Below are 20,154 nucleotides of genomic sequence, written 5' to 3' on the forward strand. Positions count from 1 at the left end.
AAAAAAAAAAAAAAAAAGGGTAAACAAAGGGACATAGCCTACAGGGAATATGGTTCCACTGTTTGTTTAAATCTGGTAATCAGATAAACTGTCAAATCTATAATAAAATAACAGTAGGAAAATTCACTTCATTATTGCATGAAATGAAAACCAAAAGAAAGCGCATTTATAAATGTACGCTAAGCCAGGCATTAGGTGATTTTCAACTCCTCATCAAAGCAATCAAATAGAGATTAACATACCTATCAGCTGAAACCATGCTGTCAAAATGAAAGCCTTAAATTACACATGGCCTTACCAAAAAGGATTTAAAAGATTTTTCTCCTAAATAAGGAGCACTACATAGTTTTAATAAAATAATAATGTTTAATTTTCCTTACGTGCTATAAAGGCATTTTTAAGCAGATTAAAACCCAGACTCAAGACCACCAGAAGAAACTTTCCAACATGAAATCAGACCATTTGGTCATCTCTTCCAAGTATGTTGTCATTTGTCTTTTACCCAGCAACAATTCCTGCAAATAATAATCAAAACAACCTTTCGGTAAACAGAAGCTTAAACACTGCCTCTCAAATCAGATTACATTTCAAGTGATCTGCAACCAAACTAAGGCAGCACTTTCTGAACATGGTTCTCATTTTGAAAAGTCACAGGGAAACTGCCCTTTGAGATTCTGAGGGACACAGACACCAAAGTTTAGGTCAGCATTTCATGAGTCACTAACACATCCAACCCTCTAGCCATCATTTTGAAAGTGAAGCAGAATGGGGTTCAGGAGGAAGAGAACAGGGAAAAAAGGGATACTTAAAAGTGACCCTCAAGAGGAAAACCAAGCAACCTTGAGAGATCTCCCAGAGGATATTAACAAACTTTCATCTCTGAAATACCAGACCGCCAAATACATCATAAAATTTGGGAAAATCAGATTCTCCTCTCAATATCCATGGAGAAGATACCACTGATAAAACTATTAACATAGGAAAATTAGTTCCTCAAAGATTATCAGGTTTCAGGTGTATTTTTCAGAATTTTATCACCATTACCTAAACACGATGAGCTACTTCACAGCACTTTAAATCCAGGAAAAAAGACAATACCAAACCATATCTCAGGATTCGAGTATCAGTATTTCAGAATTTAAGACAATTTACAACTGAGACTGGGCATAAGATTTCCTGATCTACAAAATCCGTAAGGAAAAAGGGGGGTTGCTTCCTAGAGAAGAAAGTTATTGACTCAAAACAATAAACTGCTCTTCAAACACATTATAAGTATATACACATTTTTTAACCGAAAAAGTACATTAGATCAGGATTGTATTTTGCTGACTGGGGTGATCTCTGTCTCTTTCTTTCCCTTTAAAGGCAAGTATCATCTTAGGTGACCAGTTATTTACTTAAGAGTAACATTACATACAACACGCACTAGCAGTGCCTGCCACACTTGTGATTCTTCTCAGGCAGCAACTTCCCATGTTACACCCTTATCCAAGGAGGGTGTCTGAGTTTAGGGCAGTCAGGTGCTCTATGAAGGAACTTGCTAAAAACTAGATTCTCAATATTTACGATTAAGATAGCAGCCATAGTTGTGGCTAACAGGGAAAGAAGAGAGAAGCTGGATGGGCCATAAGGAGCTATGAATGAGCCAAAATTCTGACTAAGCAGAAGTGACATAATAGAGAAGTGATGCACAGATAGTAGATACGAAAGCCAGATAAAAACAGCCAGAGAAGCAGGTGGGCATGAACAAAGCAAACACAAGCTGATTGGCTGGTTATACTAAGATTAGGGGATCCAGAATAGTAAGGATCAAAAATTTCCTGCTGCTGAGGTCTTTATCCACTTCCCAGTCCACACATAGACATTTCACTGCAATTCCCAAGACCAAGAACCTCAACTTTTCCTGGGATGCTATAAAACCCAGGATTACAGATGCGATTCCTGTCCCCCATTCCCATATCTATCTTTATAAAGAATGACCCATTATTTGAATAATTTTAGTGAGTCCCTGTTCTTTGTAACCTAAAGGGTAGATTAACCAATTGTGTTATATTCTATAATACAGACTTCTCACCAATTCAAAAAAATCTTTCCATAAATTTGCTCATATGAATAAACTTCATCACATTTCATTTTTTAGACCATAAGTGATGCAACTTTCATTCCCTATACTGAGGCAATAATTTTTTTCTTTTCCAATCCATCATTACCCCACCATCCCACCCCACCTCACCCCACCCACCATTTTCTCCAGACCTCTGATATTTTAGGTCTGGGTCAAATTGGGAATAAGGCAAGAGGCCTCCTCACTCTAACTCCCTCTTATCTTTAAGGTCTATAATGGGAGCAACTAAATTAGCATTTAATTAGTAAAACTAGAAGACATTTTCACAGTACCTATCAAAAGTATAAATGCAATACCACTGGCACTGGCCATCCCAAATTCTGGATATCTATCCCACAGAAATAATAAAAACTTGGAAACAATCAATAAATTCATCAATAAAGGAATTAGTTAAGTAAATTAAGATGCACTCACAGAATAGAAATGGATCCAGGGGCCGGGCACAGAGGCTCATGCCTGTAATCCCAGCACTTTGGGAGGCCGAGGCAGGTGGATCACGAGGTCAGGAGTTCAAGACCAGCCTGGCCAAGATGGTGAAACCCCATGTCTACTAAAAATACAAAAAGTTAGCTGGGCATGGTGGCATGCACCTATAATCCCAGCTACTCGGGTGGCTGAGGCAGAGAATTGCTTAAACCTGGGAGGCAGAGGTTGCAGTGAGCCGAGACCACACCACTGCACTCCAGCCTGGGTGACAGAGCAAGACTCACGTCTCAAANAAAAAAAAAAAAAAAAAGAAAGAAAGAAAGAAAAAGAAAGAAATGGATCCAGAAGCAGCATTTTTTTAAAGGGTGTGGATCTCTGAGAAATGACCCAGAATGACAGCTGTGAATATTTGCAGGGTGTAAGTTTTACTAAACATATTTACAGAAAATGTACAGAAATATACAAGTAATATATATTACTTTGAGAAGTAAAATTTACAAGTTGCAGAACAATATGTATAGCTTCCAAGTTACATGTACAATTATTACATTTTGGAAAAATCTTTATGTAGATGTATATGTAGAAAAATATCTGCAAGGATACACACTAAAGTGACCATACAGACCATCTCCAGGCAATGAAAGTTGGGAGTTATTTTCATGTACTTGATTCACAAATATTATACCTTTGTAGTTAAAATAAACTTTTTAAATAAAGACAAGTCAAGCTAAAACCTATTTTGTCCTTTTGTTCTAAATACTATAAAATCCTTAAAATTTAGAAGACCACAAAATTCAACATTCATATCATCAAATTAAATTCCTAGATATTCATTTCTCCCACATGTGCATGAAATCAGATCGCTTTTTCTACAAAAAGATAGCACATATTTCATTATTCTAGAAAATCCTCACACTGCCAGCTCTAGGTTTGATAGGAAGTCACTGTGAAATCCAAAAGTCACTACTCTGTTCAAACACATCCACAAACAGTAAGAAAGTTACTGACTCTTAACTTCTCCCTGTGCCAGAACTTTTTGTAAAAGGATTTTTCTACCAACAGACGAAGTGCAAAATATCAGAAATAAGGCGATCCAATAGTATCTGGAAGACAAAAGGCAAAGTATACTAGATACTCCTAAGAAATACTAAATTGTAACATAGACATTGAGAATAGATTGTATTAGATGTACTCCATGATTCTGAAAACATTTCAGTATGAGAAAAAATACACTTACACACTTTCCAGTAATCATAAGGCATGCTTGCCTATCAGTGTATACCAAATTCTCAAGGAAAAAAAATCACTTTTGCCAGCAAGTATTAATCTAAGACTAGTTTATTTTACTTGCTCTAACAAATTAAATGTGAAAGCACTGGGAATACAAAAATAGTAGACATTTCCAAAAATATCAATTTACGTTTTTTTTTTTTTCAAAAGTCCTATGTCATGTAAATATATACTCCTACACCAAAATTCAAACACTATCTAGCCTTGGGTGACGAGGTGACTTTTCCCCCTTTTTACTCATCAGTGTTACATAAATTTTTACAATGACCATGTATTATTGTTTGTATCACATTTGAGAAGTCTAAAATAGGGCTGGGCACAGTGGCTCACACCTGTAATCCCAACACTTTGGGAGGCTGAGGCGAGTGGATCACCTGAAGTCAGGGGTTTGAGACCAGCCTGACCAACATGGTAAAACCGTCTTTACTAAAAATACAAAATTAGCCAGGTGTGGTGGCACATGCCTGTAATCTCAGCTACTTGCGAGGCTGAGGCAGGAGAATCGCTTGAACCCAGGAGGCAGAGGTTGCAGTGAGCCAAGATCGTACCACTGCACTCCAGCCTGGATAAGAGTGAAACTCCTTCTCAAAATACAAATAAATAAATAAATACATAAATAAAATAAATAAGCTTGGAATTTTTAACAACCTCAGAGGCCCAGGTAACATCCTTTTCTCAGTGCTTCTTCCTTATGTGAGAAAGGAACCCAGGCCAACCACGGGAAGGACACTCCACAATTTTAATCCCATGCCCAGACCTGTCTTCCAGTGTAATAAACAGGTCACTTAGCATTTAAATCTCTAACTTTATAAAGATAACACTTAGCCCTCTTCCCACAACCAAAAGCATATAATATTTTATGATAAAGGCTTTTACCAGAAAGACTTTACGACTTAATAAAAGGTATAACAGGCCAGGCATGGTGGATCACACCTGTAATCCCAGCACTTTGGAAGGCCGAGGTGAGTGGATCACAAGATCAGGAGTTCGAGACCAGCGTGGTCAAGACATGAAACTCCGTCTCTACTAAAACTACAAAAATTAGCCAGGCATGGTGGTGGGCACCTGTAATCCCATCTACTTGGGAGGCTAAGGCAGGAAAGTTGCTTGAACCTGGAGGGTGGAGGTTGCAGTGAGCCGAGATCGCACCATTGCACTCCAGCCTGGGCGACAAATTCAAGAAAAAAAAATTAAGATGAGACTCCAACTCAAGAAAAAAAAATTAAGATGTATAACAGCACATCTCCCTTCCTTCTATTATTTCTGTCATTGGTATGCAGTAAACAAAAAAAAAACCTAAAACAAGAACTAAAAAAGGCAGGAGGGGGTAAATTCTGTAATTCTGTCAATAACAATTACAAGGCTTCCAATCGTTCTATCCTAATAGGCAAGCAATTCTTTTCAAAAACTATAAAACAGGGAATAAGTATTGCTGGATTGACTTTAAAGTAAAGAAACTTTAATTAATCAACAATCTACCTTTAAATTGAGTGATGCACAGATACCATGTTATTTTTTTGGGCTGTGACAGATCTAGTTCATCACTTATAGGTGGCAGGAGAAAAAAATACATACACATGCAAACAATCTATATTCTTAACGTGGTGTTGAGTTTTAAGAAAGTCAGTCTGGAATAAAACACCTCAAGCCTAAAAAGGATCAGCATTGGCCAGGCGCGGTGGCTCACGCCTGTAATCCCAGCACTTTGGGAGGCCGAGGCGGGTGGATCACAAAGTTAAGAGATCGAGACCATCCTGGTCAACATGGTGAAACCCCGTCTCTACTAAAAATACAAAAAATCAGCTGGGCATGGTGGTGCATGCCTGTAATCCCAGTTATTCAGGAGGCTGAGGCAGGAGAATTGCCTGAACCCAGGAGGCAGAGGTTGCGGTGAGCCAAGATCGCGCCATTGCACTCCAGCCTGGGTAACAAGAGCGAAATTCCGTCCCCCAAAAAAAAAAGGATCAGCATTATACACACACACACACACACACACGCCCTCCTTCACCCTTCAAATGTCACATTAGAATCAACAACTTCAGACTGTTTAGCAAGCAATACACTCCTAAAGCCACTTCTATAGCAAAAGTCACCATGATGCTTAGTTCACACAGTAAACTAGTCTATGAAACCTATAATCAATGGCACTATAACCACCAGGGTGAAGGTAGTGGGGTAATAGTTTCCTCTACCACATGTGAAAAACAAAAGTTAAATGAATGACAAACATTGTATATTCATCTTCCTTGTGCTAAATATAGCATCTGTGGCAAAGAATTTACAAAATGGCCATAAGAATTCCTCCCATACTTGTACACATGTCCCTTCTGCCATGTGATTTTACTGCTCCTCCCAAAAAGTAAAAAAATCTATTTCCTTTCTCCTTGAATTTGGGCTGCCCTTGTGATGTGCTTTAACCAACAGAATGTGGCAGAGTGGCACTGTGTGACTTTCCAAGACTTAGGCCTCAAGAGTCCTTGCAGCTTCTAGTCGCAGTATTTTGGAACACTCCTGCAGCCAAGAAACCAAGTACAGGCAAGTTTCTTTCAGGATAAGAAATCAGTGGAAAGTGAGGACCAGCCAGCAGCCAGCACCAAGCACCTCACGTGCAAGTGAGACCATCTTAAAAGAGAGCCCCAGCCAAGCTGACCGTGGGTCTGCCCCAATCTGAAGAACTGCCCAGCCCAGCCAAACCCAAATTGCCAACTTTTATTATAAGCAAATAAAATGGTCCTTACTTTAAGTCACTAAGTTTTGGGGTCATTTGTTACACAGCTATAGATAACTGATACAGGGAATGTCAGAATCCACGAAGAGAGAAGTGGGTCTTTCAGTGTGTCAGAGGCACCCTTGACAGCAAAACTTTAAAAGAGGCACCTACCTCAACAAGAAGCCACTGCTGAATCAACCTTGGAAAAATTACACTGTTCCTATCAATTTCCTTGCCTTGACCCCTTGTCAAGTCCTGCAAACTGTAAACCTGGAAATGCCCCCAGGTTCTTATTTTCTCTCTTTCTCAGGCCTGCTCAGGTCTGAGGTGTACTAGTCTTTGCCTCGGAATGAGCCCATTCTCCCTGGCTTCACAGATCTGACTGTAGAATCCCACCCACCACCCTACCAAACTCCTCTCAGCCACCATCAGCTTTTACTTTTGCAATCCCTACCTCTATGCCAACTGCTCACTGTAATCTCCTACCAAGTCCTAGATAGTCTTAACACTTCTATGAAATAGTGATCCAGAATCTGTTACAAATAATAGTAAACAAACTGACTGAAAACAACTAACAGCACTGTCATGCTAAAGAGTCGTTTTGTAAGGTTAAATACTTATTCCAATACAAATATCACTGCTTCAAACACATTTAGAAGCCTCTTAAAAGCAAATTAATGTCACCTTAGAAAATTAGTCTCATTTCTTCATAGGAGGACTGATAGAAATGGCTACTTTTTTTTAACCAGAAAATAAACACTAACTTTATTAATATAATAGCAACAGAACAGGTTTCCAGTTTCTCAGAAGGAAAATAACATGACACCAGCACAAGTGCTGGCAGAGTAAATGCCTACATTTCTTGTTCTGATAGCTTCCCACCACACACCGAAGGTTCCTCAAGGACAGCTGCCACCAGCACTGCTGCGAGAACATGTGTTTCACCGGGCATAGCTTCACAGTCAACTCCTCAAGCAGAAGGCTAAAATATTATTTCTTTTTAGAAGATCTTGGTTGAAGGAGAACATATCAATAAGGGGAACAGATCTTTGCTTCTCGAATTCAAGAAAAACCATTAATTAATCTATCAGGTTTTCTCTCCAATACAGTGTGCCAGAGTGCTCTGTGAGGAGTCCTTTTCCATCCCTACCACGTGTCTGGGTAAAGGGAGAGGAGGGGGTGGCAAGCTGCCAGTACACTAGCAGGCACTCCTGGTGATGCTCTGGGCTCTGCTCCCTTTCTGCTAGTAGTAGTAGGCATCTTTTCTGGCAGCTGCAGCAGCTTGAGGTGGAGGGGAAGAAGGAGCCAGCCACCATTCACCTCTTCTTGAAGCCGTATTTTTTGAGTTCATAGAAGAGGTACAGATCTCTTAGAGCTCTCCAAATTGACTATCTTTGGGCAGCCATCTCTATCCTTCTCCTGGATGGTGCACTCCTTACAATAATAGGCAGCAGAGACCTCAGGGCCTCGACAGATCACACAGCGGTCCTGGTAAGATCCATAGTTACACTCATCGCATATGCACACCGGCGTGCAGGGACACACATAGGAGTCACAAATCACACACTTGCTGTCACAGTTTTCACACAGTCTTCCAATGGCAACACCAGCCTATTTGCCGCAGAAGATCTACGTTCTTATTTAAAATAAAATGCAGCATGAAGTCAAAATAGATACCCTCCCACACATCCCCCTGAAGGAAAAAATACTTTCTGGATATAAAAATTCTGATCTGATTAATTTAAGGTCAGTCATACCTCAGAAATATCATATTTCCTACTTCTGTTACTCCCTTTCTTCCAGGTAGCTCCAAGAAACAAGAAAATATTTAATTTTAAACAACTCCATATGGCTAAAAATAATTTCATTTTTTAATATGATAGACGAAATGGACTACAATGTATAAGTACTAGCAAAACAAGCATCCAACTGTAACTTTACCTGTCCTAGTCACTGGAATGTCAATTATCCCCCTTTTCCATAAAGACTGTTTAGGCAAAAATGTAAGTTACAAAGCTGCCTATATTATCTATTTCCAATGGGCTTTAAAGAACAGGACATGAAGGCCAGGCACAGTGGTTCACGTCTGTAATCCCAGCACTTTGGGAGGATGAGGCAGACAAATCACGAGGCTAGGAGTTCAACACCAGCCTGGTCAACACGGTGAAATTCCATCTCTACTAAAAATACAAAAAGTTAGCTGGGCATAGTGGCGGGTGCCTGTAATCCCAGCTACTTGAGAGACTGAGGCAGGAGAATCACTTGAATCCTGGAGGAGGAGTAGCAGTGAGCTGTGATCGTGCTACTGTACTCCAGCCCAGATGACAAGAGTAAGACTCCATCTCAAAAGAAAAAAAAAAAAAAGAACAGGACATGAAATTATAGCCTTCAGAAAGTCTTGCAGCATTTATGAAGACAATCGGAAAAACGGCTATAGATGAACTGACAGGCTCATCATCTCTTGGCCCTAGAGATCATCACTTTTTAAACAACTGATGGGTATTTACTTTACTAAAGGTAAACACTCTAGCCCTGATCTTGACTTATGCCAAAAATATTACTATTCTTAAGTTTATCCTAATGATCACCATTTGAAACTACACAGAAACACTTTCCCTAGTCCGATTTCAGCTACCCGACTACCCAGGAAAGGTGCCATGTTAAAAATGTTTCCACAACAACTTGTGTTTAAGGTCAGGCACTGGGTTTAAGACTTCAGAAACTTCAAAGGGCACATACAAGGAAAAATTTTAAAAGGATTACATAGTAAAACATTCTCTGTTACAGCTCCGGTCACTCAAGGGACACTAAATGTGAGAAAGTACAGGCTGTTCCTGAATTGCCCAAAATTAAACCCACTTAATCTCCCTACATAGATTTTTTTTTCCACCCCTCCTCAGTCATTAACTCCTTCTCTCAACAGAGCAGGTATCCTACCCAAACAGTGGTTACTACATTTCAATTTCTATTAAGGTACTAGTTTAAATGATGTTTTACTTGCTTTGTGACATATAACTTAATGATAAACCATTAATTCTTGAATTGGTCAAATACCAAAATGTTCCTAACTCAAAGGAAAAGAAAGGACTATGATTCAAATTCACTGTTTAAGTGACTAAAATTAACATGGGTATTAGTTTTCCTAATTAGGGTTAATTTCAGCACTTCTTTGTAATTTCTTTTTTTTTTTTTTTTTTTTTTTTGAGACGGAGTTTCGCTCTTGTTACCCAGGCTGGAGTGCAATGGTGCGATCTCGGCTCACCGCAACCTCCACCTCCGGGGTTCAGGCAATTCTCCTGCCTCAGCCTCCTGAGTAGCTGGGATTACAGGCACGTACCACCATGCCCAGCTAATTTTTTGTAGTTTTAGTAGAGACGGGGTTTCACCATGTTGACCAGGATGGTCTCGATCTCTTGACCTCGTGATCCACCCGCCTCGGCCTCCCAAAGTGCTGGGATTACAGGCGTGAGCCACCGCGCCCGGCCCTGTAATTTCATTTTTAAACCTATATAATCAGCCCCTTCTTCACAACATAAAAGACAAACTGAAGTGATTCTGACTACCATATCCAACCCAAAGACTCTAAAGTGATTTTTTTTCAAGAAATGTAACATTTTGATATTTCTGAAAATACTGGGTTTCATTTGGACAGAATCTGTGTTTAGTCATCACAAGTACATTTCCAAAATGAGGTAAGTAGGTAAGATAAAAACTCAAACTTCAAAACTATCTTCCTAAGTCGACAGGGGTATCTGTTTCACAACACACAAGAATACTCTTCTGAAAAGATGAATTGACTAGCTTTCAGAGAGAGCACAGAGTGAAAACAAAATATTTTTAAAAATCAGGTTAGTGATGCCTGTCTCCTTTGTGTACTAAGCTGGTGGCAATACCTTCGCATGTTATTAAAAGGTGGCTTCACACTACTTACAGCCATCATCATAGTATTTAGCCAGTCTTTGAACATTTCCAAGAAATTACCATCCAGAGCCATGCAATACAACTTTCTATGATGATGTAAACGGTCTGTATCTGCACTATTCTATAAGGCAGTCGCAGCCACAATTCATTATTGAGCACTTGAAATGTGGCTAGTGCAACCAAAGGACTATAGACTATTTCTTTAGTTTTACTTAACTGTAAACAGCTACATGCGGTTAGTGGCTACCAAGCTGGACAGGGTGGTGCTAGCCCCTTTCTTCTGGGAACACTGCTGCTGCTGATTGTTATAAAATATCAGTCGTGCATAAAGGACCACCTTACTCCAACTAATGCGCAGTCATGGAGTATATCTATTTCGTGTACTTTTCTTCAACCCTCAACTTCCTGCACGTCAACCTTACTTTACAACACACACCCACCTCCGACAGAAGATAACCAAAGATTAAAAACATAATCTACTGTAGTAGACCAGGCAACAGGTGATGGCTAAAATGAAGATATTGTACATTCACATATAACCTGGTTTACATGTTAAATAAACATGCCCTGATGAAGAAAGAAATACAGGTAAATAAAAATCATTTTAATGCCCCTAAAGAAGTAAGAACATTTTTATATAATAAATATGTTCTTAGATATATTTTTACTCTATTAAGTTTGAGTCATAGACCAGGTACAGTGGTTCATGCCTGTAGTCCCAGCACCTTGGGAGGATACAGAGGGAGAATCCCTTGAGGCCAGGAGTTTGAGACTACCGTGCGCAACATGGTAAGATTCTGTCTCTACAAAAAAAAAAGTCTTAATAGTAGTTATAAAATTCATTGAGTCAATAATATTTCTAACATCTTCCTTTACGCCAACAAGGAAACAATGTGATATGAGTGGAAAAAAAAAAAAAAATACTGAATTAGGGAAGAATCATGAGCCTGGGATTCTAAGGACTTTGGGACCACAGGCAAGTTTCTTCAACTTTGGCCACTAGAGTTTTCAGTTACAAGACAAAGCAGCTGGGATGGATTTTCTTGTCTTTGATTTTTCTAAAATTAAATTTCCTAATTCTCTTTATATTTTTGTGCCACTTCTCACTTAGAAACTGACTTACAAAAGCCAGCAATGACCTGCCATTCCTTCCCCAGGAACCCCAGGCTGCTGCTCCTCTTCCTCTGCTTTCTTGAGTCACCCCATAATTAAGCAAAGAGAGACACTGATATTGCCAGAGAGAAAGAAAGAGAGAGAACGAGATGATTCAAATCAAAATCTAAGCTACACAGGATAGGTCGATAGGCACCAACCCTCAAAATATAATTCTTTTCAATTCCCAGACTAAACAGAGTAGGAAATAAAGCAATTAGAATATCCCTTAGTACAAACTCTGGTTCAAACTAATACAACCAGTTCAAAACAAAATCATTACTTCTTCTAAGACCCTAACCATCCATAGAATGATTCTGAGAAGTCTCACAACTATCATGGGTGACTGGCTTTCAAAATACTCCCCAACTGAAGAGCTATCATTCACAGGGCAAAAAGTCATCCACCTCTACTTTCTGTTTAGTATTTCTGACAAATAGCTCCAGTGGTGACTAAAGGTTAAAAACCCAAACCCCATAAATGTCAATAAAATGCATATTTTTACCTAAGAATTGTATAAGCACCCCCAATACTAGGCTTCTCAGAGTTACACTAAATGCCACTTACCTGGAAGAGGTTTGAAAATAAAATCAGGGATAATATGAATGTAGAGGTCTCTACCATTTCTATCTTAAAATGTTTTCCCATATATCAAAATACACAATCCGTTTAAAAGGTCAATTCATCTAAATCCTCAATGTTCAAGAAGTTTCTTAAAGCTAAGCCAGGGTTTATTCTCAAATAACTGTTTGACAAGTGAGAAGAAATTTGAAATATATCATTTACTCACATCGGATTCCAAAGTATTTAGGTAAATCAACTCTAGATATAAAGTACTGCCAATCCTGTCTCTAAAGGATTTTTGTTTCTCTTCTGCTTTTCAGTTAAGCCAAGTCTGAAATTCCTTTTTAATTAATATATTGATTTCTTGTCTAGTAACAAAAACTTGACCAATTAATGGTAGAAAGAAACACTTGAATCACTTCAACTAAGAGCTGTTTTGGTGTAACCTAAACAAAACCACCCTAGAGGAAAATGTATGATTTCACATGATTACATGGGGAATTATATTTAATGAGGAAAAAAAAAAACTTTCCCAAAAAGTACACCGTAGAGGAATTATAACATCTATTAGATTGGTTTTGACTTAAAAAGAAAGACCCGGTTCTATGGTCCACACCCATCCTATCAAGTCAGTCCCTTATAATTTGTAAAAATAGAACTCCTGCCATCGTAACAACCTTTGAAAGCCACTTGTTCTGCAATTCTGCTCCTATGTTTCACCTGAAACTCTGATCACCTCCAGCAGTCCTGATTCCTACACAGGAAGAGGCTCCACAGAACTTCAAGGTGAGAGTTATATATAAATACATGAATAGCAAGAGAAAGAGATCACTGGTGTACTCAAGAAAGGAAAGCTCCAGAGCTTTTGAAGGGTAGTGTGGGACTTCCCCACTCCACCCTACAATGTCTAAGTAAAGGACGCCAGAAATGTGGCAGGGAGCTCTGGGTCCTGTAATCCAGCCAGAAAGGCCATCTCTCCATCCTATGACCTCAGGAGTGCCAGGCCTCTGCCTGTCTACCTCCACAACACAGGCAGGTGGACGCACTCAAAGTGCTTACTCTTGATCTGTGAGGATTAATGAGCTAATTTCTACAGAGCCCTTTAAGCTGATTGGCCCAAACGCAACTAAATAAGCACCATCATTAACCACAGGCAAGATCAAATCCTCAGGATTCAGTGGGGCAAATTTTTAGGCGTCAGGCAAAGTTCCTCTTCCACAAGCAGGGGGGTGGGGGGGGGTGGGGGGGGTATTTATCCCCAGAACTCATCCAAAAAACATGTAGTAAACATTTATTATGAGATGCAGGGTGTGGAGATGAGAGACCCCGTCCTCAAGGAGGACTTAACAGTCTTAGAGCCAGGCTGGCAAGGAAGAAACAATCTGCAGACAGTGTGAGAACTGCCAGGGAGGGAAAGACCCAACCGAGTCTGAAGGGCAAGCAGGGAGGGAGGCTCCAGAGGCAGATTGTTTGTGTGACAAGAAATCACTTGTTCAGAGTATGAGAAGGGAGGCCCAGTCAAGGTGCTGGTTACATGGTATATTCAATTCATGAACATGCACCAAGATACACATTTTTAATATATACACTTTTCCACATGCATATTATACTTCAATAGGGGCAATACTTAAGAAGAGACAGAGCTCTCTGCTACACAGATGAAAAATGGAAGGGAAGGGTGTTGGAATGGTGGTCCAAGCAAACGAAAATCTTGCCTAGAAGAGGCATTTCAGCAACTGCAAAGGGTTCCAACTGGGCGGAGAGTCTGTCTTAAGACCAGAAATGGCAAGATGTGGCTGACAGGGGAGGCATGAGACAATTCCCAGAAGACCCCAAGCACTGTGCTTCAAATTAGTCTTAAGGATAATGGGAGAGCTACTAAAGGGGTTTCAGCCTGGGAGCAACGTGATAAAGAATTCTGGTAGAGCAGTATCACTCTGGTAGCAATGCACATGACAGCCAGAAACAAGAATGGAAAAAAGGAACCTGGTTATGAATTTATTACAATAATGCAAATAAGAATTGATGAGGGCCTGAACAAAACCAGTGGTGGCCGACATGAAGAGGTAAGTCAGATCAAAGATTTCAAGGAGGTGGAGTATTTAGGACTTGTTGACCAGAAAGATGTGGGAGGTGGAGGAAGACAGGAAAGTATAGAATGGCCAGCAGGTTTTGCCCTTGAGGGCTCTAAAGAAGACAAATATAGAAGGAACCAGATTAGGACTGAGGCAAGGGTGGAGAGACAATGAGTTTAACTGTATAAACTTCCTGTGAAAAATTCAAACGAAGACATTGAACAGATAGTCCAAACACTGGTCGATAATGAGGAAGATCCTCGACATCTGAGGTGGTAGTTGAAGCCTTAGAGATGTGGATCCTGCATCTGGGGCGGGCAGGGTGTACAGGAAGTCTAGAAGGAAGGGATGGCATGGAAGCCCAAGCAACAGCCTTTCCAGAAGCAGAATGAAAGATGGCACCTACCCCTGCAGAGAGAAGCACTACAGTGTCCACTGGCTCTGGCCACAGAAGAGTGACTGTGATTTTAGAGAGAGTAACTTGGTTCCTTCCAGGAAAGAGCAGAAGCCAGACTGCAGTGGGCTGAGAGGGAATGGGAGGTGCCTTCAAACAGTTTAGCAGTGAAAGGAAGAAAGGAGATAAGGGAGTAGCCAGAGGAGAAAGAAATAGAGAGTCTTTTGTTCTCTTTTGTCATTTAAAGATGAGAGAGGCTTGAGAATATTTATAAACTGAGGGGAAACCAGAGGGGGAAGTAAGGAGACAGGGAAGCAATGGTGATGACTTTATCTGAAAATGAAGGCCTCTGTCCTCGCACTGGCTGGGACACATAGGGAGTGTTTCTTTTAGTCAGCAGCATTTCCTGCCGGCATGGCAGCCTCCGGGCAAACTCAGAGGTAGAGGAAAAGTGCAGTCTTAGCAGGTTGTTCTCAGGCCTCTCATAATGGGTTGCTCCTCTTCAGGAACCTTCCCGCAGGATGCTCTCATCATTTGTCAGAGGGCCATTTGGCACCTAAATCCCTGAGCTGTCCAAATTGCCAGGAGCACCACAGGTCTCTTCAGTTTCCTCCTACAGCAGTGGAGGTGCAAGGGGAAGTCAGATCTCTAGGGGGCCTCTGGCTCCCCTAGTAAGCTCCTTCCAGCAGCCCAGCAGAAAGAGTGGGACTAGGGAACAACCTCCTTCCACTTCCTCCCTGCTAGAAACATAGCAGAGAAACCCTTCAAGCCACTCCAGAATCTTGCCAAAGATAGGACTATGTTCTCTCCTGATAACTTGAATCTGATTAGCAAATGAAGTCTTTAGAAGTTATAGCTAAGACTAACTGAAAGCATGCTGTGTGCCAGGCACGATTCTCAGTGCTTTATATTCTCTCAATCCTCACAACCCTATTTTTATGATTTCTATGTTACCAGTGAGGAAACTGAGTGCAGACACATCTAAGTCATTTGCTCAAGGTCGTAGCATCAGTGACCGCCATTGCAGGACATGAAACAGGCCAGGCTGTTGGATTCCAGAGCCGGCACTGCTGCAACTTATCCTCAAACACCATCAGAAAATGTAGTACACAATAAGCCCTAAAAGTCAGGGAAGAATTCATAATACCATTAGTTACAAATGAAATGCATAAAGCAAGGATTCCAGGCACTTTACCATAGTTTCTTTTTACCTTGAGATCTCCCCACCAGGCCCCTGACAGCACATTTAAAAGAGGATTTCTCTTGTAAATATAATTAATGCCATTGAATTGCACACTTTAAAAACAGTTAAAATGGTACAATTTTTTGTTGTGTATATTTTACCACAATAAAAGTAATACAAAATAGGCCGGGTACAGTGACTTACACCTGTAATCCCAGCAATTTGGGAGGCTGAGGTGGGCAGACCACTTAAGACCAGGAGTTCGAGACCAGCCTGGCCAGCATGGTGAAACCCCTTCTCTACCAAAAAATACAAAAATTAGCCAGGCCTGTAATACCAGCTACTCGGGAGGCTGAGGCAGGAGAATTGCTTGAACCCAAGAGGCAGAGGTAGCAGTTAGCTGAGCTGAGATGGTGCCACTGCAATTCAGCCTGGGCAACACAGCAAGACTCCAGGAAAAAAAAAAAAAAAAAAGAAATGTATATAAAGAGCCCAGGCACAGTGGCTCACGACTATAATTCCAACACTTTGGGAAGCCAAGGCAGGAGCATCGATGAGCTCAGGAGTTCAAGACCAGCTTCAGCAACATAGTGAGACCCCATCTCTTTAAAAAAAAAAAATTAGCCAGGCATGATGGTTTGCACCTGTAGTCCCAGCTACTCAGAACGCTGATGTGGGAAGGTCACTTTAGCCCCGGAGTTTGAGGCTGCAATAAGGTATGATTGTACCACTGCACTCTAACCTGGGCAACAGAGTGAAAGAAACCCAATCTCAAAAAAATAATAATAATAAATACAAAATAACATTTCTACATACATTTTTCTACTTATTAAAAAAAAGTGAAATGAAATGAAAATCAAAGCCCTGTCTTCTTTGAGACAAAGCATCTCAGGCCTCATCTAGTATTTAAAAAACAACAACAAACAAACTAATCCAGGTCAAAGAACCCACTGCAGCGGCAAGTCAGCCTGGTGTAAAGATCTGAGAGATCAGAACACGCACTCAGTACTGTGGCTCCCTTATGCCTGTCCTCAGAGTGCCTCTAAGATATCTATAAAAACCAATTCTAATCTCCAAACCACAGAAATCCACAGAAACTTGAGAGCACAGAGCAAAGCGGGAATGCCCGGGGCTATATACAATCTCATTTTACGAGAGGCTGTTGCTCCTTAAAGACCGGGCCATATGCACTAACACCTGGACCTGAGGAAAACACACCTGAATGGATAAACAAAGCCCCACAGGAGAAAAATAAAGCATTCAAAGGAACACTCTGTCAAACCGTGGCCAGGATTCCAAAACTCAGAATTCTTTGTGTTGACTGAGATGTCAAAATTGTTACTTTTAGGTCATTCTAAATGACCACCCAGGAAAAACGTGAAGCAATGCTGAGAAATCTAGTACAAAACTACATAAAGAAAGGTGCATCCTGCAAAAAAATCTAAGAAAATCAAACATATGCTGAGGCAGGAGTCTAGTGTTTCTCAGAAGAAAATCAGCAAAGATAACAGCACTGCTGGAATCACCTGATTCAAATACAGAAATTGGTACTTCAATGACTACCACTCTTTGAACGAGAAGTTCATTGAGGGTGCTCCATTCCATTACGGATGGCCAAGTAAACACTTAGATGATTCACAGTCATTCCCTGTTTAGCAAATCTAGGTAATATTAACGCCACCAACAAATAAACTAAGTTTTCAACTGGCATAGCTTTAAGCGTCCCTTATACTTCTCCAGGTAGGGGTACCTACCTTTGGGGACTCAACTCACCCCAAATTCCTTCTTTAGAGAGGTAAGGAACAAAGATTAATAAGGCTGAAGAGTATAAACAGGTTGGAAAGCCTCCAAAGAGACAGAAATATTTGAAATCTACTAAAACAAGGATATCGATGGCTAAAAGAAGGAATTTAATAATTTCCAACATTTTTAACCCCTCTGTAAATATAAAGCTCCCTTCAATCAAATTTATATCATTTCCAGGTCATGAATAAACTTCTGAACCAGAATACTCCTAAGAGCATTACAATTTCTCCACTGACCTTCTAAAACACAACAACAACAATACAACAAAGAGAAAACTTTATTTTTAGGCTTGCAAAATCCTGTGCTTATTTTTCTAAAACAAAAGTCAAACAACTGAACCTGCTTTGTTTGGATTTTAGCAAACTTATTCTCTCCTAATCCTGGGGGCCCCAAGGAAATGAAAAAAAAAAAAAAAAAGTGCTCCATGCCGGTGCCACACTGGAAAGTTAAAACACAGTGCCTCCTTTGGCTTTCTGCTCAGGCACATCTGAGCCTCCTGCTGCTGGTCATGGTTCACACTGCTGGAGTCATATTATATGACACCTGCTGTATGTCAGGCGGGTAGAAGCAAAGGCTGTCAACTGGCATTCATGTTGAAACTGGTTCAGTGTTTGAACTGCTAACTTCTGCATGTAATGTTTAAGCAAAAGTGCTCAGCCACAAGTTCAGTCTTAATAACTCAACTAGCATTAAACCCTAAATAGAAATGGGTTTGCAATTCCCTATAAACATTAAGCCATTGCAAAAAAAAAACCTATTCCAGCAATTTGATTTTTCAGTAACAGGGCCTCCACACAGGCCATCTCTCCTAGTTGGGAAAATGTGAGATAAACTTTAAATGCAGAAAAGCCCTTCCCACAGTGCAAACGTGCAAAAGTCAGGGTAGAGTAAGCAGGTGTTTTTGTTCTCAAATTCCTCAGGTAAATCTTTTTTTCCACTCAATTGACCAATCATAATTAACAGGGCTAAAACTGCAAACAGAAAGAAATCCTGCCATTAATCTCACTCAACTTAAAGTAAGATTTTATTATTTCACGAAAAATACTGTTTGCAAAAGGCAACGTTTGTATTTTAACCCTAATAACTAATCAAGTAGGAATATACATTGATTATAAGTTCTTCCAGTCCTATGGACTCTATGGAAAATTATATGACAGATACCATTATTAAACTTTTACAGCCCACCTCTTCCTGTCAGGGACGGAGTTCACAGATGGTTAGTGAAGGCAATAATGGCAATAATTAAGTACCTTACAAACTCAGACTTCAAAATCCAGCTCAAATATGACCTCTACTAAGAAATACTCTGCTTCCTTCTCTCTCCTGGCAGTCACTCCCTCCTTTGGGCTCCCCCAGCACTTACTTATCACATCCTTTAGGATCCTTTTCCCATGTTTCTTAACAACTCATGATGTCCTTGAGGGCTGGGATCACTTTTGTTAATGTCTATATTGCTAGCAAGTAGGGCAATGCTTGGGACACAGCAGGCCTTCAGATCTTGTTGAGCAAATAACAACTATGAGGTTACATGCTATGAGATCTTTAAAAAGAAGGGGCAGAATAAGTCACCGTATTTTGCCTTGAAAGAAACAGAAGGCTTCTCAAGGAATATTCACACTCACCTTGGAAGCAGAGTGAGATTCAGTGCACAAAGATGGGCACTCTCACAGTAGGGAAGAGCCTCTGCAAGGCAGCAAAGAATGGAAGACCAGATGTGCGGAAGACAGTGTTGTATTAAGGAAGCAATCAGTGAGAGTAGACAATGGGAGGAGGCAGGCAGGTTGAGGGTACAGGGCTTATGTGCCAGGTTAAAAAGGTTTCCATGGAATATTCTAGGCTTTGAGAAACTCCTGAAGCTATGTATTTCGGGCAGTGACATGAAGACTCATCCCTTCACAGTCTTTGCCCAAAAATTATAGAAGATCTGGGTTTTCAATGAATTTTGTCTACTAATGTCTATTATAGGAAATCTGAAGCTTTTAGATCCTAGGTTACGGCCCTGCCCAGCATTTTCTCACATATTTCTGTGTGTGTGTGTATTCTATATATACATATCTATGTGTATGTATATACATATACACACACATATTTTCATCTACGCTATGTTTTATTCCACAGTAGCAGGTGACAAAAGCTCATTTAAACACCTAATGAAATTTTTGTATCTGTTCTAATTTTTTTAAGGGAGATGGAGAATAATTTTTTAAGGTGAAAGTCTTAAGATAAATATCCTGAACTCCTTTTTCATCGCTGTACTTATATACCAAGAATCTGAGAAGGCAACATCCCATCCTTGCGTCAGTAAGGTTAGACGCTGAGGGCCCACTTTACCTGGAGGCTTCCGTAAGTGACAAGGCTCTCAAACTGGATGATCCAATAGGGAAGGTTCTAAGTGAAGAGACAAAACAAATCTCCTGGCCCTTCATGTGCTTAGCCCAACGAAAAGTAACGCCGAGCCCTGCGACTTTGCCAAGTATTTAAAAATGTAAGATAAGGTGATATTTGCTA

At 40.3% G+C, this 20,154-nt stretch overlaps 1 protein-coding gene and 1 pseudogene across 1 annotated transcript in view; both read right to left on the minus strand.

The window, feature by feature from the left end:
* The window catches only part of STK39 (serine/threonine kinase 39), a 325,035-nt gene that overhangs the window by 303,683 nt on the left and 1,198 nt on the right, over positions 1–20,154 (minus strand). The gene's annotated exons all lie outside the window — the stretch shown is intronic.
* On the minus strand, positions 6,320–17,445 carry LOC108316785 (annotated as a pseudogene).

This window comes from Cebus imitator, unplaced genomic scaffold (genome assembly GCF_001604975.1).
Source record: "Cebus imitator isolate Cc_AM_T3 unplaced genomic scaffold, Cebus_imitator-1.0 Scaffold10, whole genome shotgun sequence".
In the NCBI taxonomy this organism is placed as follows: Eukaryota; Metazoa; Chordata; class Mammalia; order Primates; family Cebidae; genus Cebus; species Cebus imitator.